This window comes from Rhodnius prolixus, unplaced genomic scaffold (assembly GCF_049639745.1).
Source record: "Rhodnius prolixus isolate KJV_2025 unplaced genomic scaffold, Rpr scaffold_2, whole genome shotgun sequence".
Taxonomy (NCBI): Eukaryota; Metazoa; Arthropoda; class Insecta; order Hemiptera; family Reduviidae; genus Rhodnius; species Rhodnius prolixus.
In genome coordinates this window covers 54,957,733-54,975,506 of record NW_027411592.1, presented here as the reverse complement: position 1 = coordinate 54,975,506, position 17,774 = coordinate 54,957,733, and the positions used below count along the sequence as shown (strand labels likewise).

General features: G+C 34.2%; 1 protein-coding gene and 1 long non-coding RNA gene across 2 annotated transcripts in view; one reads left to right on the top strand and one right to left on the bottom strand.

Annotated features, from left to right (window-relative positions):
* The window catches only part of Ccn (cellular communication network factor protein Ccn), a 506,353-nt gene that overhangs the window by 357,313 nt on the left and 131,266 nt on the right, over positions 1–17,774 (bottom strand). The gene's annotated exons all lie outside the window — the stretch shown is intronic.
* Positions 5,130–17,774, top strand: part of LOC141450020 (uncharacterized) — an 86,442-nt gene continuing 73,797 nt past the window's right edge. Inside the window, exon 1 of the long non-coding RNA XR_012455883.1 lies at positions 5,130–10,158. This is a non-coding gene — a long non-coding RNA (uncharacterized lncRNA). The remainder of the gene's footprint in view (positions 10,159–17,774) is intronic.

The following is a 17,774-nucleotide window of genomic DNA, read 5'->3' as shown; positions in this document are numbered from 1 at the left end:
TTTTGGGCACGCAATTTCACTTCCGATAAATCTATAATTCTGAATGAACTCAAGACTACACCAATAAAACAGTGGTAAACAATTTATCCAAATAGTAAATTCTTAAAAAAAAAACTAAACAAGTCATTGGGACATATCCAGTAGAATTTACTCGACTTGATCTAAAATAATACAAAACATTGAGCCAATCATTTAACAGTTTACCGGAATAAGATGGCTCATGCTTGTACCTTCACTTTTTGTAAAATCCATCCATTATTTGCTCATTCAAGATTAAGTTATAATCCCTTACTTTAAACAAAGCTCTCTTGATAAAATGCAATTATTTATTTAATTTTGTATTTTAAGTTTTATGCCAATGAAATGAGCTCAATTTATTTTATTAAAATTCATTACTATCATTTACTTTTCTGTTTTATGAAACTTAACTGAATTTAAGTTTAATTTTGTATCTCAAAATGCTATATTATATTATCTTTATTTGGCTTATAAGCAAACTCTTCTTTCAATGATGCTAAATTTCATTTTTCTTATTAATTTTTATTGAATATTATTCTACTTTTCAATAAAATAAAGATCACTTTATTCTAATCTTAAAGTCAGTCTACTAGAATTGCCATTCTTCGAAAAGCTATTAGAAGTCGGCATTAGTATAGTTTGCAATATAACTTCGAAAAATAAACTTTCAAGTTTAAATTAAAAAAAAACTATTGTGGTTTAAGTTAATAAAATTGAGACAAATATTTTAATTTAAAAGAAACTATTTCAAAATAATATTTTCTGAAGTAATGTATCACTTGCTCAGTATTTTGATCTTTGAACTGTTTATTTTAGTCCTGATTATGGAAACAAATATTTTGTTGAATTCGACAAGTAGTTTTTCCATCTAAGGACAACCACCATTAAGTACTATATTTTATGTATGAAGTATTGCACTTAGTACAAAAGGTGCATATTAATGAACGGGAATTGTAATCTTGGTGAATTTAATCTTATTCGTATCTAGAATCGAGAATAGGAAGGAATAATTTAACAATAATAGTTATTAACTATAATAGTCTAGCTACCGTATCTATGGTAATTTTCAATCAGTTTTATTTCTTGGGCTGAAAGTTCGCTCAAAAAGGTTTTTCTATTCGGAAAATCTGCTGAAACAGATTTACTCGCGAGCTGTTTGTTACTCCTTTTGCGAGTAAAAATAAATGGATAATTTTTTAAGGCTCTAAATGGGAAAATAGTTAAAAGATAAAATTGTGCTTTGTATCATCTTGTTCATAAGCTGTGTTCCTTTAAAAATGTGGTTCTGAATTGATGAATTTGTTATACACTGAAGTTTTTCAAAAAGGTGGGATGGAAGCAGTAACTTTTAGAAAAACTATGTCTTAAAACTTCACATATGATCTGATTTACCCGTTCTGTAGGTTCCAATAAGACTCTGAGAATCTTATTTTTTGAGATCGAATTCAAAGATAATGAAATTGAGAAATCTCTGTAAACTTAAAGCTGGGTCTATCGTTCGACGAGATACGGCGCGTACTTTGTGATTTGTTGCTTGCGCGCGTCGATACTTTTAAAACAACGACGAATTTAAATCGCGTCGGCTTTTTGCTCGTCGGAGAAAAGCGCGTCGCTCGTGAATAGGGGCCGCTCGATTTACACGTATTTAGTCGCTTTATTGGTTTCGTAATTCTTCTAAGGTAGCATGCTACCGTTATACGGCGTTCTGCGCTCTTCCGTTCCGTATTGAATTGGTAGCGTTAGTTCTTGTTCATTTAGACCCGGCCTAATTAGAAGGCATATTAGGAGAATTCTATAAAGTTTTTTATTTAAAAGAAATACAAGTTTCTATCTGGTAGCAATCATAAATTTTGGTTTATATATGAAATAAAAGATCACGTCAATAAAAGATATCTATGCAAAAATTGTCCTACAAATTCTGTCGTTATTAATTTTTACACATTCAAACAGAAAACTCTCGAACACTGTTCCGGAAATATACTATAACCATAAATATATACATAAATATAAATATGCTGTAACTAAATATACTATTTATGGTTTTGTGATAGTCTCATAATTTACGAAAGTGCATTCCAATTTGGAATTTGAGTTCATTTAATTTTACCTTCATTAATTTTGAAAAGCAAGACCTAATTGTGCTATACCTAATCATTATTGACTTTTACAAAGAAAGCTTTATTAGAGCACACATTTAAGGCTGAAGATTTGCATCCTAATAGGCTAAATATTAAATTCAAGTTGCAAGTAATTTGGAATAATCATTTGTTACGTCTGGTAAATTTTATTTTGAAGTATACGATGATTAGAGATTAGAGATCGTACAGAAATAGATAAACTGGGTTAGATGGGATAGATGTATTGGATTAGGTGGTATAGATGTACTCAATTAGATGGGATAGAAGCCTTGGTTTAGATGGGATAGATGTACCGGATTTGTAGGATAGATGAAGGACTAAATGGGATATACGAACTGGGTTAGATGGGATAGATGAACTGGATGGAATAGATGTATTTGATTAGAGAGGATAGATGTACTGGATTACATGGGATGGATTAGATGGGATAGATGAGCTGGATTAGATGGGATATATGAACTGGATTTGATGGGATATATGAACTGGATTTGATGGGATAAAGGAACCGGATTAGATAGGATAGTAATAATCGTTCAATCGTTGTGTTTGTAGTAGTACAAAAATGGTACCTCATTTATTTTTTACTTGGTGCCTCTTTTCTTCTTTTGAACTTAACTCTAGAGGAAGCTGAATTCTATCCAATTCTTTTACACTTTTTGTAACAGATTTCCTGAAACACTTTTTTACTACTATTTTATTTCATTTTACTACCATTTAACATCTTGATGCTTTGGTATCAAACTAAAAGCCGTTTTCACTTTTCACATTTCAAACTAAGATTAAACATTTAGCAGTTAAACCCATAATTGTTCGACGTGTACCCTAAATTTGCAATTAAAAGTAAATGTATAATTTAGAAGTTGTTATAAACAAAAAATTACATTATAATTTTAATTACCTTACAAATGAAAAAAAAAAAAATATATGTTCTATTATTATTTCATTGATATTTAACTTGTTAGGAATTTCATTGTTAGTATCTTGTGTTTTTCAAAGCGGAGAGTTCAGTTGTGAGATCGTAAATAGATTACTTTACTAAGTAATGGGTTACTTAGGATGATGATCTGAATTAGGTGGTTCTGGTGAAATGGGTTAATGGAATGGTTTATATTTTTTTAACCGGGTACAGTCCTGAAGTCCTGGTCCTGGAATTTCAACCTAGACTGCAAACGGAAGAGCTGTAAATAGACAAAGGACATACTTCACTCCAGCTTTCCAGGTTCATACTTATATTGTCCACTATGCTGTTTTAAACCAACTATTGCAGACCGGAAATAGTAGAATAGACTTCCTTTAATATTAATTTCGTATTTTCTTCCATCCTTAGGTCGAAAAACATTACTATTTGTTCTTCGGTAAAATAGTGGATAAAAAAAAAGCATGTATTCTTCATTTGCGACTAGTTTTTCTTTTATTCAGAAAGCGGTTTTCCGGCAGTTTTTTAGTGGTTCCGGTAACATTGCCAATAAACGCCGCAAGGGGTAGCTGATGCATGCAGCTACCTGGGGAGTAGCGACCCCACGGTTACCCCAGCTCAAAATACCATGCACTCTTTAAAACACAAGCAATAAACACATGCAGACGTAACAAAAACCACTTGCCTCCTCCAAAGGGAGGATGTTTTTTTTTTTTTCTTTTCTCTGTTTCAGCTCGGGAGTGTTAAAGTTCCGGGAGTGTTAAAATTCCGGGAGTGCTTTTATCGGAGATTGCTTTCAACTTTTTCATTTTCATTTCTTTCATATTTATTTATTTATATTTTTCTAAATTCCGCAATGTAATGCGCTATCATTTTTTGCGTTATATTTTTGCGTTACTCTGATGCGGTGCAGAAGAAGAAGAAGCAACATCGATGGATATGTAACTGCAAGATATTGTTACATATCCCAACCTACAGCAAAAAAAGGTAGACTGGGGAATTATAGTGGTTATATCGATGACGTTCGGGCGCGATTAGTAGCGTGTCACTCGCTCTAGGCTCGCCTACAGCGAGTGGCACTCTAAAATCTCCTCATCAAAATTTATTTTTTTACACTTGGCCAAATTTTATTTGCGAACTATCTTTTCCGTCAACGATAAATACTTCGAGTTTATCCATAATTATGATTCCATTTATTAGGGCATGTTAAGGACTTCAAGAAGAAGGATGACACAACATATTAGATAGTTAAAGTAATTTGAAAATTAAAGTTTAGAATTTGCTTTTTAGTTAGGGTTTTCAGGTGGACCAATACAACATATTAGATAGTTAAAGTAATTTCAAAATTAAAGTTTATAATTTGCTTTTAAGTTAGGGTTTTCAGCTACACATCAACCAGCCACTCTTTAGTGCATGATATATATTTAGTGCATGACAAAATGACACTAGTCATTTTATAAATAAATAGAATCATAATTATTCATTTATATGGCCACTACTAATATCCTTCTTCGGAACTTCAAGTCCAAGTAGAGCAGCAAAGGTTTGTTTCTTTTGTTACTAAGCATGCTTTCTTTCTCTGCATGATTATTTTAAATATTTATTCATATTTATATTATTTATATATTATGTATTTATATAAACTATGTATTTTTACTATGTATTTTCAGGTTTTATATTGTTTTTTTTGTTTTTGTTGGTTGGTTTTGTTTCAGTTGTTTTGTTGTTTCATTCCTCTCGTTTTTCGATTTTCAGTTGTTTGTTGTTGTTGTTGTTGTTGTTGCTGTTGTTGTTGTTGGTTGTATTGTTGGTTTTCATTGTTCTATTTTCTTTTGTTTCCCCCAAAACGCGAAAAATCTTTTTTCCGCCATTCATGCCAAATTTTTTTCGCGGCTAACCGCATTCCAAAATCACTGGTTTTCACCCCGTTGCCTTCGCAGGCGATGGATGCCAATATAATATTGACATTTGCTAATAAGCCTGCTTTATAAGGGGGTCAAAACTGGCTGGAATGCGGTTTTATAAAGGCAAGAATGGTATTATATTGGGGGGCCAAATTCTGAGCTCTACCTCCACGTGGTGCCCCCCGGGCAACTGCTCCTCTGAGCAGGCTAACAGAGCCAGTACCTAAATCTTCTCAATTTTTCTAAGGTATCTTTGTAGCCTTTTCTAAAGGTTTTTAAAGCCGTTAAGGAGATCATGCCGTCACCTTATTAACCAAGAGTAGATCTTCTCCTTCGACTATGATTCGACTGAATGTAGCCAGATTGTACCCTCCCTATCTTTCAAAATTCTCCCAAAAAAAATTGTATTACAAGTAAGACCAAAGATATATCAAGAAAAGCAACAAACTTTCGTAAAGATTTTCATCTACTAGACTATTCTTTGGCGTTTGTTTAAAATCGACAAAATGTTATTTAGCATAGATCGGTGTTAATATTAACCAATGTTAAGAAATCTGAATGTTTGAATAAAAACAACTTAAGCATAGAGTATATTTAAGATGTATTGTGGTTTTTCTGACGGTAAAAGAAAATATATGATTCAATTATTAAATGCTTAGGTGTTAAAATATATTTGAAACGTGCTTGATTTAAATTCCGCCGTCTTACACTAATTTCCTGTCCAAGCTAGCTGATAGTTTTTAATTATTCCTTCATTTTTCGCAATGAATGAAGCGAAAAAGGACAACATATGTTATAATATTTAGTGCTGCCCTAAATAGGTGTTGTTTCTGCCACAAAGCGCACTATTCCCTGTTAAAACTAGCTGATAGTCCCTAGTATTCACTAGTTTTTCGTAATAGGTGAACTGAATTAGGTCTACAACTGTTAAGATATACTACTGGTATTCATATTGTCTTTTTTGTCTTTATACTTCCTGATAATTCCTCCATTCCTTACAATTTCCGGAATGTGTGAAATGAAAAGTCCCTTCTTTGGTTGTAGTAGTTGCTGGTTACCCAAAATCTATTGCTGGCTTGAATCGTGATTCTCCAACCCCAGAAGAAAAACTTTTTCTGTCCAAAGTAGCTCACATTTCTGTTATATTTCCTTTGATTTAGGCATTTATTGTGTAGAAATACGAGTAGATCAACATTAATTGTAACATCTTTTCTAGGCGCCATAGTTGTTTTCATTGCCGGAAAGCACCCTTTACCTTGGACTATTTCTCCCACATTTCCTTTTAATTCCCCCTGTTATAGACATTGAAGTTGAAGAAATAAAAAAATCTCCTTTAGTTGTAACATCTACTGCTGGCCGATTTAGTCGTTCTACTTACCGGAAGTGACCCGGATTTTTTTTTTTAGCCTAAGTAGCACACATTTCCTTATATTTCTTTCATTTTTCGCATTGAATGGGTAGAAAATACCTTAACCGAAAACTTACAGTTTAAAAAGTTAAGTATAAGGGTTGATTAAACGCCAAAAGGTTCACACATCAGCGAGTACCCAACATTTCATTAATAATTTATTGGTATCATTTAAGTAATTTTTATGCTTTAAATTTTTATTAATATTCCCCCATTTCTTTCGACTATGGTTGCTTAGTGTATGGCCAGTCTTTCTGGTGATATTGTAGCTAAGCCCAAGCGCCTCATAAACTGCTTCATAAGATTTATTTTTAGCATTTCCAGAGACTCTCGCATTTCGCACTGCTACGATGAGTTGAAGTGAATTTTCTCCTGACTATCGCCGCCAATATCATTTGGCTTCTTTCCTTTTTCAAGTCATCCAGTCTCAAAGGCCTTCCTATATTTTTCAACTTCTTATGTTTAAACCCTCGATACCAGATCTCGCTCATCCGATCTCTATATTCCCTCACACCGTACCTCATCCTTTGACAAGTCCTTCCTAATACGTGCTACCTCTCTCTGGAACTCCTTACCTTCATCTGTCCGCCATGCTCCTACCCTATCCATCTTTCAATCCCGTCTATTCAGTTATCTCCTTTCTATTCAGCTTCCTCCGAAATTCTAATCGTTTTAATTTATTCCCTTAATTTCTGCTGTTATTTTTATTTTCACTTTTTTGTAAATACTTATTTATTTATTTATTTTCTGTTTAATCACAGGCCAAACTATTAAGGCCTCTATTTGTACCTGTATTTATTCTTAGGGGACAATTGTCCCAGAATAATAAATTTCTTTTCTATTCTATTCCATTCTAATATTTTTTAGAATTTATTAGTTGTCACAATCCTTATGCTGCTGACTGTTTTCATCTACAAACGTTTTGTTCAAGTAGCCCACCATTTAACTTAGATTGACTTTAATATCTATTTATCTATAATAATCAAACTATTAATCACAGGTTAAAGAGAAAGACGTTACAAAAAAATCAAGAAAGTAATGGGGGGGCTAAAAAATTCAAAAACTTTTTAAAAAAAATTCTTTCACCAACCAATAGCAATTATTTTTGTTTATTTTATTTATTTATTTTTATTTTTAAAGAAAAATTATCGGTTTTTCTCTCCCTGGCACGGAAAACAGCTTCGGGCGTCTGTGTCTTCGGGCGCCTTAAGTTAACAAAAAAATTTGAAAATATCGTATCACAGATTGTAATTAAAACAATATTAAGACAAATGCATACGATATCGATGTAATAATTCTGGTATATTTGATATAGCGGAGTTTCTGCTAAGTTTCACGTTAGCGTAACTTATATAACTCATAACTCGGCTGTGGCAAGTGATTTACTCCGCTTCCACACACATACGTATGCTATTAAATTTTCATATTCAATCTCCGGCAATGTTGCCAACCTTATAGTTTCCACCACCACCAGTAACAACACTGCTACTAATATTACGCCTCTTATACCACTTTACCTCCTCCCTCACTAGCGCCACTTTATCACAACATACAAATCTTTCATTCATTTTCATCATCAAGTCTATGACACAAGAATTCATTTATTATTTATCAGGTTTTTGTTTTTTTTTTCACCCAAAAACAGGAAATAGTATTTGAACTTTCAACTGGAAAATCTAGTTTCAAACTCTCAGATTTCACACTCTTATTCGTAATTCTTAAGATTCCTCTAACTGACAAGTAAAAGTACGTATTATGATCATGTCCAATTTTTCATATCGTGTTTTCTGCGGCATTTTCTTCTTAAATGATTTGAGTGGCGTATGATAGGATAGTTTACTTGAACACTCTGCCATGAATTGAAACCATAAAGAGCTCAAATTTGATATTTAGTGCAAACACCGCTATTAGTGTAATCACAGAATTAGGAAAATTTTAAATGATGGAAAAAGTGGCTATGAAAGATTTAAAGGGCTAAAGTCCAGGTAGGCTCAGAACAACCACCTAAGGGCGCCAGACAATCAATCGCATTCAGGGCATTGCATTCATTAGACTCTCTTCCACAGCGTTACTCTACTCGTCATTCAGTTTAGGCCAAGTCTTTTAGAAGGGTTAAAGCCCAGGTAGGGCTCAGAGAACAGTAGAAGCTGCCCAAAGCCATCAGAGTATATACCGCTTCGGGACACTCAATCGCATTCAGGGCATTGCATTCACTCACTGAGGATTCATTCTTAGACTCTCTTCACGACATTACTCTACATGACATTCAGTTTAGAACAATTCTTTTAGAAATATTTAGTATTTAGTTTATCTCAGTTAATTATTGCAATTTACGCTCGTTTCCAAGTCAATCGCATTCAGCCATTGCATTCACTCGCTGAGGATTCATTCTTATGTTACACTCTCTTCAAGACGTCACTCTATTCGACATTCAGTTTAGATCAATTCTTTTAGAAATAGTTTGTATTTAGTTTACCTCAGTTAATTATTGCAATTTACTCTCGTTTCCAAGTCAATCGCATTCAGCCATTGCATTCACTCACTGAGGATTCATTCTTATATTACACTCTCTTCACGACGTCACTCTATTCGACATTCAGTTTAGACCAATTCTTTCAGAAATAGTTTGTATTTAGTTTACCTCAGTTAATTATTGCAATTTACTCTCGTTTCCAAGTCAATCGCATTCAGCCATTGCATTTACTCGCTGTGGATTCATTCTCACACTCTCTTCACGACGTCACTCTACTCGTCATCCAGTTTAGACCAATTCTTTTAGAAATAGTTTATACCTAGTTTAACCCCAGTTAGTTATTGCAATTTACGCTAGTTCCTAGGTTAGTGTTAATGCTAGTCATTCTACTCTTAGTCAGTAATTTTATGTTCTAAGCAGTGTTCTTTTATGTTCTCTATACTCTGAGGCTTAGGTAGCTTCCATTGTTCTGAGCTTACCCTGGCTTAAACCCTTCAAACCTTTCACAACCACTTTTTAAAACTTTTAATTTTCCTAATTCTGTGACAGTACAATTGCGAGCAAAATGTCCCAATAACGATTTGCTGTAATTAATCGAACATTAATTGAACTAGCCTAAGTCTAAGAAACATGTAAGGTCAAGTAGCTCGAATTCGATACTTCCAATTGGGTAGTTCAGCTCACTAATCACTGAGTTAATCCCTTCACTATTATTTATTTAGCTAAAGATGTGGAAACGGATACCACAAGTCTAAAAAGAAGCCAAACAAATAAAAAGCCAAAGTCAACACCAATAAACCATCGAAAATATTATCGATTCATTTACCCGTATCTCGATTTTTAATAAAACAACATGATGAATCACACAATTAGCTTAATTAATATCACGTATATTCGCGTCTTTTTTTGTTTTGTTTTGTAAATGAAAATAAAGATAGTACGGTTAATTAAAACAAAAAATTAGTAATTACATTTTTCACCATCATATTGCTGAAATTTTATTAATTTCAGCCTAAAATTTAATTAAATTGAAATTGTTTATAATTAAAAATAAGGCGCGCGTGTGTATGTGAAACATTTACTGACTCTCTCTCTCTGATCGCAATTTACGTAATTTTTTGGATTCTTAGGTCATTGGTACTGTGAGCTTTTTTCAGCGCATGCCGGCCTCTGGTCAGTGTTCTCTGGTTACAGACTCTGGACAGAAGAGAAGATCTAAGAGCTAGCTGATGGATTTCTAACCTAAGATCTGGGGAATCCAGATGCGCTGATCACTAACCAAATTAGCTCCCAGCTTTAAGGTAGTAAAATTTTCTTTCCAACAGTTTTCATGACATTTTCCATTTCTCTAATGTGCCAAATCGACTAAGGAAACTTCAGAAATTAATTAAATTTTTAATCTTTTGATATGGGGGAAATTTTACGATTGATAAGGCGTAAAAGTTTAATGTACCTAAGCTAGGAGATGCATAATTGAAAAGAGAGATATGGGATTGGTCCATTCTGGCCGTTGGACTTGGTTGATGCATTTACCTGTCTTGTTGCTAGGCTACCCGACAAAAATCCATCACGTCAGCTGATACTTACCCTCTTGCTAACTAGGTTGCACAGCGTGAAGGAAGGGCTCACTGTTCACAGGGTGGAGTTAGAATGTTGCATATTTTATCAAGGTTGCTTGCTACTTCCTGGCTTTCCCCCCACAACATACAGGGTAGGATAGGAAAACAGTGTGTAGCCGGGCCCAGGATGAAAGAGTGGCTACAGGAAGGAGTTTGACGCCATTAATGGCAAAGGGATGTTGTAAGGGCAGAGTTTTGGTTTGGTGAAACCATGGTTCCAAACCTGGTCACTCATCTGGAATTCAATAGGCGTACTTAAAGTTACTACCCTTGGTTGTATAAGACTCTTTTACCCCAAGGGCTGGCAAAGCAACAGCCTACACTGACGGCTCTCATTCTTGCCCATGGGGGGCCCTTTGCCTTTATCAAATTCTAATTACATTTTGCATGGACGACAACGAGCACAAAATCTTTGCCCCCCCCAAAACATGAGGGACACTTTCATATTATAAATGCTAATAAAGTTGTAATTTATTGCTTAATTAACAATATGCGCTTTACTCTTGCTGTTCTTTGATTAACAGTACAAAATGTTGATGAAGCACAACTACCTCAAAGAGAAAGTTCAGAAAAAAAATTCTCGTGAAAACTGACATGAGATTTTCTTACCTAAATTTTTGGTAATTAATTATTTGTTTTAACTTAAACTTAATAAAAAAAATAATTAGCTTCAATATCGTATAAGATCATCTGTAATAAAATCGATAATGAAAGCAAATCATAACCAGAATCTCCCAGAACCCCCCCCCCCCAATAAATTCTCAGAGAAGTTTCAAATCAAAATACTACGATTTAAATGAAACTTTCGCTTTTGAAAATCACAGAAAGATCGAAAAAAGTTTGTAACACAATCATACATTCGATTGATTAAATAAGAAAAAAATAATATTTGCCTTCACTATTACTGTGTATCGTTATCTATGCATTATTTATCGATAGGAGCTTTCGATTGACTTACGATAAATTATTTATTATTATTATAAATGTTTTATTTGAAAATAATGTTTTTGTTATTTTTCTTCATACATTTGGCGCCTTGATCGAATGATCGTCAGGCGAGTTCCATACTTTTATTTTATAATTCAAATTAAACAATTATTTCCATAAACATACAAAATCACCCAACTTTATTAATAGTTTGGTAATTATATTATGCCAACACAGGCTTTTACAACCCAAAAGAACTATCAATGAAACTTAATAAACAAACTCCTCCATTACATGCATAAATACTGGTGAACAAATAATTTCAGTGCAATTCCTTCAGACAACTATTGTTGGAAAGTGATGCATCATAGAATTAATAGCGGGCAATATAATTCTTTCTAGAGGGTAATTTCACTGATCTTCCCTTGTCTAAATTTATATGCGTGCTTTGACTTACGATAAATAACTATAGTTCACTTTCTGTCACTGTACGAGGGTCGTTTGAAAAGTCCGTGCAAAGTCAGAGAGATAGCACCACTGGCGCGTATCGAGGTTATGTTTAGTTAGTAGCATCTCTTGGAAGAACACACACCAAGTTTCAGCCAGATCGGTCTATTACTTTGTGTTTGGCATTCGTTTGAATCGAGGAAGTCGAGTGATTTTCAAAAAATGGACGAAAAAGAATTTCGTGTGTTGATTAAACACTACTTTATGAAAGGCAAAACGCCTCAGGAGACTAAAGAGAAGCTTGATAAACATTATGGTGACACCGCACCTTCGATTAGAACAGTTTATAAGTGGTTTCAAAATTTTCGGAGTGGCCATATGGGCACAAGTGACGCTGAACGTTCTGGACGCCCTGTTGAGGTTACTACTCCAGAAATCATTGATAAAATCCATGATATGGTGATGGATGACAGAAGAGTGAAGGTGCGTGAGATTGCTAGTGCTGTGGGCATCTCGAATGAACTAGTACATAATATTTTGCATCAACATTTGGACATGACAAAGCTATCCGCAAGATGGGTGCCGCGATTGCTCACGCTTGACCAAAAACGAAATCGTGTGAAGTGTTGCAAGGACGGTTTGCAGCTGTTCCAGAAGAATTCGCAGGACTTTAAGCGTCGTTTCGTCACTGTGGATGAAACATGGATACATCACTACACTCCTGAGGCCAAAGAACAATCTAAACAATGGGTTACCAAGGGGGGAATCTGCGCCAAAAAAAGGCGAAGACCGTTCCTTCGGCCGGAAAGATTATGGCGACTGTCTTTTGGGATTCGCAAGGAATAATCCTCATCGACTATCTGGAAAAGGGTAAAACTATTACAGGTGCATATTATTCATCGTTATTGGACCGTTTGAAAACCGAGCTGCAAGAAAAACGCCCACGATTGGCCCACAAAAAAGTCCTTTTCCATCACGACATCGCACCAGCTCACACCTCAGCAGTTGTGGTCGCAAAATTAATGGAAATAGGGTTCCAACTCGTTTCACATCCCCCCTATTCTCCAGACTTGGCTCCCTCGGACTTCTATTTGTTCCCCAATATGAAGAAATGGCTGGCGGGAAAAAGATTTTATTCAAACGAGGAGGTGATTGCAGAAACGAATGGCTATTTTTCAGACTTGGACAAATCCTATTATTCGGAAGGGATCAACAAACTAGAGCAGTGTTGGACGAAGTGTATAAGACTAAAAGGAGACTATGTTGAAAAATAAAAAAGGTTTACCCCAAAAAATTAAGTAGTTTTTATTTTTGCACGGACTTTTCAAACGACCCTCGTACTATAAGAGAAAGTGTTTGTGATCGGACAGATTTCCGATTTTTGAGTTTTCGATGGAATTATCGATGTTTTGGGGTCCGCTCAGTCTTCGTCATTTTTTCGTAGAAATAGACATTATTAAAAGCAGTTTTATTAATAATTAAATAGGTTTTTAATTTTATCTGTCGTTATACGTATGTTTATTGTATTCCGGAATGGATTTTCATTCATTAATCTGAGGTATATTAAACGGAGTCAGCAAGAATGAGATGGAAACATAAGTGAAGTCAAAATTTTCCACACCAAACTAATTGATATTTCTCTGGTCTTGGAAGGAAGTCCAAAAATCAAAGATATTATCCAACATTGCGAATCTAAATCAAATTTTCAATTAAATATTTAATTTTTAAAAAAATTATAAACACTTTTTACTATTTTATAAAACTTTAAAAAATAAAACCAATGGTTCAGGCCATAATATTAGCCTGTTTGTTATTGATACAAAAGCAGGAGAAATTTCTGCTTACTATTACAGGATTTTCGCCTCGTTTCCCTTTTGGGCTTATAATCTCTATCCGGATTTCATTCTCTTTAGTTCTGCTGGGACGTTTCCATGGTGATAGCTGGCCAGCAGCTTGGCCGCTATCGCTAAATCTGAAGTTGTTTTTTTTTTACACTCAAGTATTTATAACAAACTGTTTCCTTTTCTTATTTATTTTAATAATAACTTCCGTTTTCAGGTGTAAATTAGAATTTTTGTACTTGTCAAGTTTTACCAAATTGTTTGTTTTAATTCCTAGGATTGATTCGACTCCTAGAAGATCGATTTCTGAGTAGAGCGGAAAAATCAAAAGTTATAATCAGTGGAGTACTCGATTCGGCGGTACAAATACTAATAATCAGCGGAAAATCGTGGAAATTAATTAATTTAAAAAAAAAAAATCCAACGGTAACACTCCCAAAAAACATTCTAAATTCTACTGACTCTCTTCATCAGAGAGGAGATCACGAGGCTGATTGTCTTTTAAGACTGTCCTAGAAGTGTTGTCTGGAAATGTTCTGGAAGATAGATGTTGTACAAGTGGATTGTGATGTGATTGAATGTTAAGATGGAATTTTCTGTATCGTGTTTTCAGCAACTTGTGTTTGCACGAAAGGAATGTTCAAGTCTGTGTGAATGGTTTGATTGGTGACGTAGAAAGACTATAGAGCGAAGAATTTTAGTCTGCAAGGACTAAAAATAAAAAATAAAAGCTGAATTATTGGTCCCCATTTTTTTGTATTCTAGCCAGTCAGTTTCCATTTCGAACAGAATATACTTATCAGAATATATATTCTAATTTTATGTGAATTAGATTCACAAGATTTTAAATTACAGTTTAAGTAATAACCTTTTTATTATGAGTGTTAAAATAAATTGTTAACTTCAATACTCCAGTCTTATACACGGTTTTCGTCGCTCATATTCCACCACCTATCCAGAAAAACTAGATTACAACCTACGCAGATCCTGCTGCAACTCCTTGATTTTGTTCATCAAGCGTTCTTTATTATAAATCCAAGAATAATCAGAACAGATTCCCCTCATTTTACTTGAACTTGCTGCGATTTTCAAGGTTTTACTTTTATGTTACAGACTTACACACAGATCAACTTCTAAAATAACATTTTTTTTTTTTTCCGTACTCAGGAGACTATAGAACGTGTACTTCCGGTAAAAATTGAAAATCGATTAGATAACCGATTGCAACAATTTCCCATTAAGTGAAAGTAAAATTTTTAATTATTTATTTTTAATAATTACTAGTAATATGGATTATTTTTAATATTGAATCGGTCTGAAAATTAAAATAAATTCTACGGCTCCAATAAAAAAGCTATTTAATAATGCTTTCTATAATGTGTAAAATTAAAACTCTAAAGACCTAAAAAAAAAAAAAAAAAGGAAACGGATGTGAAACGTAAGAAAACGGAAGTGGATTCAAGAAAAGAAAATATATATATGGATTTGTGGATCGTATGTGAGGGTGAGGTCAGATTAGTAAGAGAGATAGATACTGTATAGAAATAGTAAGCTGTGGGTTGCCATGGATATCGAGAGAAAGAGATCAGGGTAGCTTTGGGGGTGCCTGCTATATTATTGTTTCTCTAAGGCCGGCTAAGCTGGACTTTTGGTGTTATTATAGTAGGTAATTGACCGTTAATACTTTATTATATCATATTATTACTTATTGGAAATATATTATTATAGTATACCTGAATTGTTGTCTTCTTTCTTTTTGTGCTGTCTGTTATAAAAGAGTGAAAAAAAATAATTTTTCTCTTTCATTTTATTCTTACTAATAAAAAATTAGTTACTCAAATTGTAAAAATGTACGTCTGTCTAATAATTGCATGAACTTTAAACAAAGTAATTAATATTTAATTTAAATTCAATTATCGGATCCGACTCGATTGTTTTGTATTAAATTAGCCAACCGGAATCGATTTTTTTTTTAGTTCTTTCGATCGATCTTTTAATAGATTTGCTCAAAAATGCTTTCTACGATTATCTGTAAACTTAGCATATTTATTAGTTTGTATGTGGTTCTATTAATTTCTCCTAGATGTCTAGTTACGTTCGGTCTTGTCTAGATGTGTTTCAACCATTCTGAAGCCTAATTGTCACTTTTTCTTGTTGAAGATTCTGTATTTTTACTGAAACTGATCTAATTATTATGATTAAAGCACGATAACTCGATTATGTTTAAAGTTAGCGTCTATAAATTGGAAGGAACAGAGTGGAGCCGTCGTATGTGGCAGATAAATAGATTTGTTGGTTAGGCTACAATATATTGCTTACTAATGAGTTAGTATGAGTGCTATGGATAATTGTGTCTAGCCAATAGCTGGGGAGAGAGAGACAGAGACAGAAATGGAGTCTGCCAGTTGGCCAACCAATCCAGATGCTAATTACTAACAACGCGAGAACTATCCATATTGTATTCCACTAACAGCATATAAACTAACAAACACACCAACTTTCACCTAACTATTCACGAAATGTTAACACGAAATCTGATTATTTCTAGCAAATATTGATTCTAATAATATTATTATTGATTACCAATAACTCTGAGGCAAGTCTTAATGGAATAACAGAAAATTTTGTAAACATGTTAACCAAAGTTGTGCGCCAAATAACAATTCAAAATCTATTCTAGTGACTATGTTTCAATTAAAAAATTTGGGTATTCTTAAAAGAATAGAACTTAACAGACGCTATCGATTACTTAAAAGACTCTTAGACGATAGATCAAAACTCTCTCTAGGCAACAAAAGACTTTGTATTTTGGAACCCATCTGGGCGTATGGAACAGAACTGTGGGGTTCAACCAAACGCTCCAATCTCTTCAATCTAGAATACTTTGAACTATTGTTAACGCTCCATTTTATGTCTCCCAACCTGGACTATACACACTGTGACCTTAACATTCCTTTTGTCACACAAGTTGCTGAAAACACGATGCAGAAACTCCACTTCAGCCTGCAATCTCATATAAATCCTCTAGCTCCAAAATCTTTCTTCAAGAACTCTTCCTGATAACCCGATACAACATGCCTTAAGAGACAGTGGCCTCGTGATCTCCTCTCAAGTGAAGAGAGTGGGACTAACAGTCTACTGTCATTAGACAGTAGTCTAATGTTTTGGGAGTGTTACACTACGGTAACTTCTCCACTCGTTTGTATCCACTACCATTCACTTCTATCTCTATTACTTATATCGCCAAAGCGCTGATTGTACGAAAAAGTAAACGCGAACAAAATTTAAAAAATTATCAATTATCCGCAAAGCATAACAAATAAATATTTCAAATGATCATAAATCCAGTTGTTTTTCTTCTAGGCAATAACATGAGCCTGTTAATATCAGCCTAGGTCAATAACGTGGACTAGTCTGTTATATTAGTTCCATCAAATCGCCTCCGGATAGTCAAAAACTTTTGTTTCACGTTAGCACCATTATAGTGCAGTTTGCCCATGAAATCTTAAGCACCAATTTCTACTCATCTACCGCTTCAGATCGTTGATCAAAAGAATGTGCTTGTTAGAATCATTAAAACCAACGCCAGATACCATATTGAGATCATTGGCGCTCCCAGATCCTCCAGCGCTGTACATCATCACCGCACAGTGAGCTGCAAGTAGCTCCTAGGAAGAAAAAAAATCTTAGGGCCAGCAGTTGGATTCGAACCCACGATCTTCTTCGGGAAAAGAAAGCGTTATAATCTGTACACCAGGTGATTAGCCTCTTAAAACATCACAACTTAGCATTCGAACGTAACTTCAGAACTGAATCGGTATCCATAAATGTCCGGGGATTATCACCATATTTTCGAAAACAGTTACCACCCTTTACCCAACCATTTGCTCATAATTGAGAGAGAGAGATTCATGATGTAATAGTTAAAGACATGAACACTTCATATGTAACTATGTAACACCACTACGGTAACCGATTGTAGACAGATAGTACATCAGCCTTTTGTTGAAAGGTCATATTTAGCAATGACTACGCATGCAGTGTATGTGTAATTGTATGTATGCATAGAGTTAGTTTAACAAT